Source organism: Elephantulus edwardii, unplaced genomic scaffold (assembly GCF_000299155.1).
Source record: "Elephantulus edwardii isolate Elephantulus edwardi_28Jun2011 unplaced genomic scaffold, EleEdw1.0 scaffold00214, whole genome shotgun sequence".
Lineage (NCBI taxonomy): Eukaryota > Metazoa > Chordata > Mammalia > Macroscelidea > Macroscelididae > Elephantulus > Elephantulus edwardii.
Genome location: NW_006399964.1, coordinates 4,941,797 through 4,950,960, shown reverse-complemented (window position 1 = coordinate 4,950,960; position 9,164 = coordinate 4,941,797). Strand labels below are relative to the sequence as shown.

The following is a 9,164-nucleotide window of genomic DNA, read 5'->3' as shown; positions in this document are numbered from 1 at the left end:
TAATCCACCAGCTGCTCTTAAGAAGCTAGATGGGCACTCTCCTCCCCTGTGACTAACTGCACCTGAGAACCCGCTGGTGGGCCAGCTGAGTCAACAATGACAGGCTTCGCGGCAGCGGCCTGTGAGGCCTATTCTCCCATGGAATAGAATAAACTGTTCAGTGGGTTAGAACTCTCAACCTCTGGCTGGTAGCTGAGTACTTAATCAGAGTGCCAAGAAGGCTCGTTATGTGAATTATAAAGCTCCATAAGCCAATTTCCAAAAACTTTTAAAAACAGTATTACCAAAAACATTCCTATCTCCTCCATCATGAGGCTATCCACGGGGGTGCAGAAATGAAGATACGCAGTGAAGAAGCCAAGACCCTCTGTACGTGTGAAATCACAGGGGGAAATGTGGTAAGCATGTAAGGATACAAAAACAAAGCTCTGCGTGCTGGAGGTAAGGGAGGTCAAGAGGTGTCTTGGGGAGGAAGCAAGGCTAAGGTCAACTCTGAAGCATGCGTTGGCAGCGGAAACGTGCCCCACAGCTGGACAGCAGAGGCCTGGGAGTAGGCAGGAGTCAGCATGTGGCAGGCACAGAGGGCAGGTGGTCCAGATGGCTGTGTTGTTGTGTGCTCTGAAGTCAGAACCGACCCTTAGCTGACCCTCCAGTGGGTTTTCAGAGGCAGTTAATCACGCAGAAGAGACTGCTCATCCTTCTCCAGCGGAGCACAGAATTTGATGGTGCATTTGAACTCGTGCCTTAGGGATTGCAGTGCAGATGGCTTTGGGGACTTGACATTTTATTGTGTGCTTAGTGCATTCCAGGGGAACTCTGATGGGTGGCCCATAGGAACTTGCCTTGCTGACAACCCAAAGGCAGTGCTAATCCACCAGCTGCTCCAACGGAGAAGTATGGGCGATCTCCTCCAAGAGATTTACAGCTGGAAAACCCACTGGAGGATTAGCTCCGAGTTGGTTCTAGCTGGAGGGCAACATGTGTTTTGGTTTTTTTTGTGTTTTATTTTTACTACATACCAATGTACATAGAGGCATACATGGATACACACATAGATTATCTCTTTTGATCCTTACAAGCTCAACTCACTGACTTTTATTTTTAATAGAAAACTGGTCACCAGAGGTTAAGGAGATTTTTGAAGGTCAAATAGGTAGTGAATTCCTCTGGCAGGCTGTCTGACCCCTCCTATGTCAGATGCTACATCCCTAGTGTGTCAGTAAGTGCTTCCCTTAGCCTTGAACATGAACAGCTGGTAAGTAAATCAGGCAGTTAGCTGGGTCCTGCCCAGCTCCAGGTACAGTGATCATTGGACTGTTCCACCAGGGCCACAGGCAGGGTGCCACGGTCAACAGGAACTTAGAGATAGGGCCCTTTCCTTGGAGAAATCTGGCTGAATTTGTATAAGGCAGGACAATAAACAGGATTTTCTCACCCACATATCACAAATAAATACACATGGGCTATGCTTTATGTGAAACCTCTCAGAGCTCTTTGTACCTGACCTTCCATTATTCTGACAACAGTCCATGGAAAGCTGCTGAGAGCATTTGGCTGGTTTTTGAGGCCCCAGGCCTCAGCTCTTCTGACCATGGCTGCACTCAGCTAACAGGTGGCATTTCCTGGCTCCCAGGAGGGCCAGGAAGAAGGTCTCCGCCCTGTAGGGCCACTCTCACATCCCTCCCCTTAGCAACCCAGGATGTTTCTGAACTATTTGGGGGGGTGGTGAGGGGTGACCTTCAGGATGGGAGTGGGTGCCTTGCTTTATTTAAGCAGACTCTTGCTGGGATGACGTCAGGCAAGGGAGAAGTACTTCAACTCTCTCTTGGTGAAGCTGGCCAAGTGGGACTCACTTCTGCTTTTCACATTAAAAAACTGGGTTGCAAAAGGGGGATGGAAACAGTTATAAAAACAAATATTATGCACCCTTGGGCATCCCTGCTCCTCCTTTAGACATATTTGTTATTTTTGTTAGGTGCCATCAAGTTGAGTAATACTCATAGGGAAACTTTGAAAACAGATCTGAGCCCTGTCCTCCCCTGCGCCGTCCTCATCATCTCTGACACACTCAAGCCCATTGCTGCCATCACTGAGTCAGTCCGTTTCTGGATGAGGATCTTCCTCTCTTTCACCATCCATCCATCTTCCCAAGACTGATGTCTTTCTCCAACGAATAGCCTCTCCTAGCAACATACTCAAAGTAAATGAAATAAATCTTTGTTATCCTTGCCTCCAAGAAGCACTCTGGCTACATCTCCTCCAAGATGTTCTTTAGGCAGCCCGTGGCATATTCAGTACTCTTCTCCAACACCGTGACTCAGAGATATCAATTCTTCTCTTGTCATCCTTATTCACTGTGCAGCTCTCAGCAGCATAGCAAGTGATTTAAAAGACTATGGTCTGAATCAGGTGCACTTTGGTCCTCAAACTAATATCATTGCTCCTCAATAATTTGGAGAGGTCCTTGACTGCAGACTTTCCCAGTGCAATACATCTCCTGATATTCTGACTGCTGTTGCCAAGTGTATTGATTGTAGATCTAAGTAAGCTGAAGCTGTTGATAGTTTCAATCTTTTCACCATCTATCATAATGTTGTTTATTGTTCTAGTGGTGAGAACTTCTGTTTTCTTAATACTGAAACACAATCTATATTGAAGGCTGCAGTCTTTCCTCTTCTTCAGCAAGTGTTTCAAGTCCTAGGTAAATAAATAGTTATAAATACATGTTTGTTGTTGTTTTGTACCAATGAGTTGAAACTGACTCCTTGCTGACCCGCCAGGGGGTTTTCAGAGGCAGTAAATCGCGTGGGAGGAGACTGTTCATCCTTCTGTGGAGCAGCTGGTGAACTCAAACCATATGCACTGCAGTTTCTTATCAGTAGGCCACCAACACTCCCTAAATGTGTGTGTGTGTATGTGAGTATCTCCTAGAAGAATAAAGTTGGTATTTATGTTGGGATTGCAGTGAATTTGTAGATTGTGTTTGGCAGAAATTTGGTCATTCTATGGTTAAATTTTTTCTGGAAAGATTCAAGGGTGGTGCAAATACTAACCTAGACTACTAACCCACACAGCAGGCTATAGAACATGCTAGTGGTCTACTTCTATGATGCTTAAAACCTAGAAAACACTGTGGGGCAGTTCTACCACCATTGAGCTTGCCACGAGTCAAAATCCACTTAGCAGTGGGTTTGATTGTGCTTTTTCCTGTGCACAGGTGATTCTCAAGCCTCTGTGCTACCCGAGAGCTTGTTAAAACAGATTGCTGGAACCTTGTCCAGAACTTCCCATTCAGCAAGGGATTTGAATGCACCAACTTACAAGTTTCTAGGTGATGTCGCTTTTATGCATAGCCTTGGACCACACTGATATGGGTCTTAAGCAATGTGGTTATACTGACTCCTTTTATTTCTTTTTCTTCTTGTTGTAGTTGTGTACCATTAAGTTGGAACTGATCCATTACTGACCCCCAGTTAGTTGTGGTGCTGGAGAAGAATGCTGAATGTCCCATGGACTGCCAAGAGAACAAACAGATATGTCTTGGGAAAAGTACAGCCAGAGTTCACCTTGGAGGCAAAGATGTTGAAGCTTCATCTTTCATACTTTGGATCTGTAGGTGAGGCTAACCCTGAGAAAGGGACATTATGCTTGGAAAGACGAGGGTCAGCGGGGGCAAGGAAGACCTTAAAGGAGATGGAGTGACATGGTGACTTCAGCAATGGGCTTGAGTGTGGCAGAGATGATGAGGATGGCACAGGATAGGGCAGGGCTCAGGTAGGCTGTGCACAGGGTCACTGTGAGTCGTACTTGACTCAAGGGCACGTAACCACAACAATGAAGCAAGAGGGACTATGCTGTCATTTCAACACTATCAAGGATCTATTTGAGGGTCAAAGAATGGCTTCTTGGAAACACCATTACCTCTTCCTTGAACTTTCCACACCACAAATGGGAGGCCACGTGCTAACAAGAAAGGGGGGGGGGAATCCAGCCCAAAATTCCACACCTAACAACAGGAGGAAACCACCAGAGTGCTCTCTTTTTCTTAGAGCATTCTGAAAGATATTACCTGTTTCAGAAGCCAACTGCTTGCTCTTTCTTCCACAAGTAACTAATGGGTTTGAACTACCAACTTTTCTGTTAGCAGCCAAGCTAACAGAACTAGTTAGCAACCACTGTACCACCAGGGCACCCTCCCTCCACAGCTGTCTAGGGGCATCCAGCCTCATGCATTGGTCTAAACAAAGAAGCTGCTTACAAGCCAGGAAATGCTTCAGCCTCCTTGCACTACTAAGAAGGAGATTAGCATTTTGTGCGTCACATAATCCAGACTTTTTGTATGTTGAATATTTTCATTCCTGGAAGTACAAACTGGGAGTGGCTTTATGGTCAAACCAGCCATAAGCCCCATCTAGTAAAGCTTGGCTGGGATTTTTTTGTTTTTTCCTTTCCTGCTAGCAGGCGAGGACATGTGACTTTTTTCCCAACATACCTACGACATGGTATATAACCACTCTTTGTATGATTTACTACCTAATTATACCTGTGCCCATGACTGCCTGGGCTTGCAGAGGCACGGGGTCTCCTTTCATCCACCGTGAGCCTTACAGCTGCAGCTTCAGAGAAGATGTGGTTTATGGCTGGTGAATTATTTCTCAGTTGGTATTAATTCAAATCAACCAAACCAAGGATTCTGTAAAAAAGTGGAGAAAATAAAAAGGGAACTTGATATCAAGGAAAATGGAGGCTGGAGAAGGCCCAAGCTTTAATGATGAAGCAGTATTCTCAGATTTCACAGTCATTTTCAGCTGGTAGTCACAAGACCACTTGTGTTATTATTCTAAGACAGACAGAGAAAGGAGTGCCCACAGAGCTACAGGAAGATCAGCGCTTAGCCTAGTATTTGTATCTTTAGGTCCAAAAATCCCTGTGACCTGTTCTAGCATGGACGTGAAGGTTAGCTGAGACCAATGATGGGGATGGGAACAGAAGTGGAGCAGAGATAACCCACTCCAAAGGCCAAAGTCTCCCCGCCAGAGGGGAAAAAAGAGCTTTTACTGGTGAAGCCAACAGTTCGTTTTGTCTCAAAGTTTAATCATAAAAGCTGTCAAGTTAGTTCTAATCCATGGCAGTTTTATGTGTTGTTGTTGTTATGTGCCATCGAGTCGTTTGAGACTCATAGCGACCCTATGTACAAGAGCCCTAAACGCCATTCCATCCTGTGCCAACCTCACTGTCTCAAACACATTTATTCCCACCACTCCACTCACAGAATCGATCCATCTCATCGAGAGTTTTCCTCTCCTGTGCCGTCCCTCCACTCTGCCAAACATGATGCCCCTCTTCAAGGACCAGTCCCTCCTTGCAACATGGGTCAGTGTAAATCTGTGTTCTATAGAGTTTTCATTTCTTTTAAATCTTAAAACTATTTTAGCTGTTTATTTGATAGTAAAAATGTAGTCAACTGTCATAAAGCATTTCTCTTCATCACAAAAACTCCATACATTAAGTATTTATGTACCCAGAGGAAAGGGAAAAAATAATCTAAAAATATTCTCTTGCCTAAGCAAGAAATTATCTAAAAAGGCTCTCCAAATTCTTGACTAGAAGTGTCATAATCTGCAATGAAATGCTTGAGTTCTTCAACACAGCGCTCACCTATTTCATGTAAAGGGAAACTGTGTAGACTTTTCTCTTGAAGGATCTTTTTCAGTCAGCATTTTCACCACCATCCCGAACGTTTCACAGTCTTGTCAGTAAACCTGTTCAATCTCTTTGGGTTTTGATGCCATTGCTTTAGAGCAATTGGTTAGCTGACTGTCTTCAAATAATTCTATGCTATCTGTTGCATTTGGTTCAGGTTCTTCTGGCTGGACGACAAACAATGGTGCTGAGGATCCTCCCTCAGACTTGGACATTTCAGGTAAGTTACTCTCATCTGTTGTCTTTAACTTTTCTTAAAACATTTTTAAAATTTATTTTATTACTATTAATTTTAATGAAAATTTACAGAGACTTTGGATTTCCATTCATTCATTGTAGCACTTTTCTCCCTGCCGCGATAAACGCTGGTGTGCATCTTCTTTGACTTTTCAGCAGCCCGTTTGCTTGCAGCCTCAGCAAATTCCTTTTCAGTTAACCTACGGGGCTTCTCTAATATATTTGAAGAAGACACTGCCGAAGAACTTGTAGGCCTTCGCCTACAAGTTCTTGAAGTTTTCAAAGTCTGGACAGGTCTTTCTTTACCTCTTTCTGGCTTTCCTTCATCCTGTTATTTGTAGAAGAAACCACCGCGCATGGGCTTTCTACGTAGAGACTGATGGAACGAGTACGTTTTGCTTTTTTCTGGAGAGTAACTTCATTGCTGACATTGGAGCCAGACCTGCTGTGTGGAGAATCCTTTCATCCTACAGATGATTCTCTGTAAAAAGCCTTGTCCCTTTTATGAGGAGAACATTCTCTTGTGTAATGGGAGAGTAGAGATGTTTTCTTCTAAAGCCATCTCTCAGATCCCTTTAAAATGCACCATCAAAGCTCTATAGAGTTTTCAATGGCTACAAATCACCAAGGAAAATACATCACCAGGCATACTTTTCCAAGTACCACTGAGTGGTTTCAAACCACCAACCTTTCCATTAATAGTTGTAAAAAGTGGAGGTGGTTGAGTCTGACCTCTGCCAACTCCACGAGGGGGAACTGCTCCCATCATCAGCATTCACAGCACAAAGCCAGTTTCCATGAAGTCAGACATGTCCCTTATGCTTGTCCACCTCTTTCTACTAATGCCAACTGCTCTACTGGGTCTGAAATTCATTGCAGTAGCTACACAGACTTCACAGAGCCATACTCAGAATTATGGGGCTTATTGGGGAAGTTAATAGGTCACAACTCAGATTAGCAACAGGGTACAAGTTCTCAGTCAAGACAACTTCTGAAGAGTGCTCACAGGCCCTTCAACCTCCATCCTTGTGGCTTCAGGTCAGTGTTACTAAGCATCTCCTTTCCAGTCCTCCAGCAAGCTTGAGTGAAGGTCTCTGGCTCTGGCTTCCAGGGGAAGCAGGTCTAGGTCAGCTCTGTCTCAGACCAGGGCTCTGCTTCTCCCCGTGTCTTCTGGTGCTCTCCTGAACGCCCTGGTCTGAGCAGCTCCCCAGGATGCCTGCCAAATTCTCTGCTACTTCTTCTTTACTGGTAGTGAGAGTCCAAACTTTCCATTGCTGAACCTGCTCAATTTGAACCTAATGGAGTGGCAAAGCTGGCCATTCCCCTTGTGAACAGACTAATGCATCCTGTTTAGGTGTTCCTGCCCAGTTACATGACTAAGCCAAGTGCAATGGCCTAGGAAAGTCATTTGGAACAATTAAATGCACTGCAACAGAGTAAGTAGTTATGTGCAAAACACTGGCACCACTCAAGGGCCTTCTTATGCCTCCATCTTCATCTTAAAGTTTATTCTCCCTGAAAACCCTAACGATGTTGGAAAGTCACTCCTTAACCACTACAGAGGAGCCACCCATGGCTCGCCGCCCGGACGGAAAAACCAGAGAGTGCTGGGAAATTGAGTATAAAGCTTTGAAAGAGCCACAGGGATCATCATCCTAACTCTGGGTTCTCATAAAGTCCCTTTCATCTATAGATCTCAAAGACCTGCATAAACGCTCATTAGTCTCCCAATCCCACTCAGAGGTAAATAAACATTAGGATTCAATTAGCCTCTCATAGCGCTTCTTCCACATCTGTAGACTGCCACTTTCATACCACTATTTACTTTAGGTAAAAAGGTTAAATATTCCTCTTCTTCCATCTTTGGGTTGCAGAAGAAAGGAAGTACATAGTTTTGGGCCAGACTCTGAAGTTCTATATAAAGTTCAGCTTCTACCTTCAAGTACTTTATAGTTTGTTGAAAAGACAAGACACATGCATATAACTAGTAATAATACATGACAGAGTGTGAGTAGTATAAGATGACAGGGATTTTAAGGGAGGGATTATGAAGAATGCTGGTGACTGAGGAGGGCCTCATGGAGGAGTGATTTAAACTGAGAGAGGGAGAGAGAGAGAGAGAAAAGAAGAAGAAGAAGAAGAAGAAGAAGAAGAAGAAGAAGAAGAAGAAGAAGAAGAAGAAGAAGAAGAAGAAGAAGAAGAAGAAGAAGAAGAGGTGCACATGAGAGAGAGAGCATGAACAAGAAGCCAGGCACTGGAGTATCATCCCAGAAAGGAATGAGAGCATGGGCAAAGGTACCGAGGTAGGAACGTGCGTCATTTGTTCTGAGAACTGATAACCTGATTCTTCTGGAGCAAGGCAATAATAGGAGATAGATTGTTGTCATGTGCTGTCGAGTCAACTGTGACTCATAGCGAGCCTATGAACAGTGAAGGGATCTGAACCTTACCCTATCTTGTGCCATCCTCACACTCCAACACTCTTGAGCCCATTTTTACAGTCACTGTGTCAACCTATCTTGTTGAGGGTCTTCCTCTCTTACACTGTCCCTCCACCTTTCCAAGAACGATGCCCTTCTCCAGGGACTGGCACTTCCTAACAGCATGCCCAACGTATGTGAGAAGAAACTTCACCTTTCTTGCCTCTAAGGAACAGCCTTTATCCAAGATCAACTTGTTTGTTTTCTTGGCAGTCCATGGGATATTCAGTACTCTTTTTTTTTATGTTTAACCTCTATCAGACTTTTTTTTATTATTAAATTTTATTAGTTTTAATGAACATTTACAGAGATTTTGGGTTTTCATTCATTCATTGTTGCACTGTTTTCTCCACCCTCATCCCCAGTTTGTTCTTCTCCCTGCCCCCCCAATGTCTGTTTTAATTGTCCAATTGCCACAGTGCTTGTCAAAGCTCAGTACTCTTCTAAACAGCAAAGAACTTTAATACCAGTCTTAATATTTTTAGCCTCCGGATATTCCAGAATAAACTGAATTGAGCAAGACACTGACCCACATCAACAGTTAAAGTGTGTTCCCTCAGCCAGTGACTCTGGCAACACAAGAGAATTTGTTAGAAATGCATATCCTCAGGAAGAGAATCCCCAAGGCACTGAGAACTCCAAGAATTGCACACATTGTCATTGCTGCTTTCTTGCTGCAAAAATAAAATCTGCTGAACAGAGAAAGAAAGAAAGAAAGAAAGAAAGAAAGAAAGAAAGAAAGAA

At 43.9% G+C, this 9,164-nt stretch overlaps 1 pseudogene; it reads right to left on the bottom strand.

Moving 5' to 3' along the window:
- Nucleotides 1–5,578: 5,578 nt before the first annotated feature.
- LOC102865470 overlaps nucleotides 5,579–9,164 on the bottom strand; it is a 24,889-nt pseudogene continuing 21,303 nt past the window's right edge.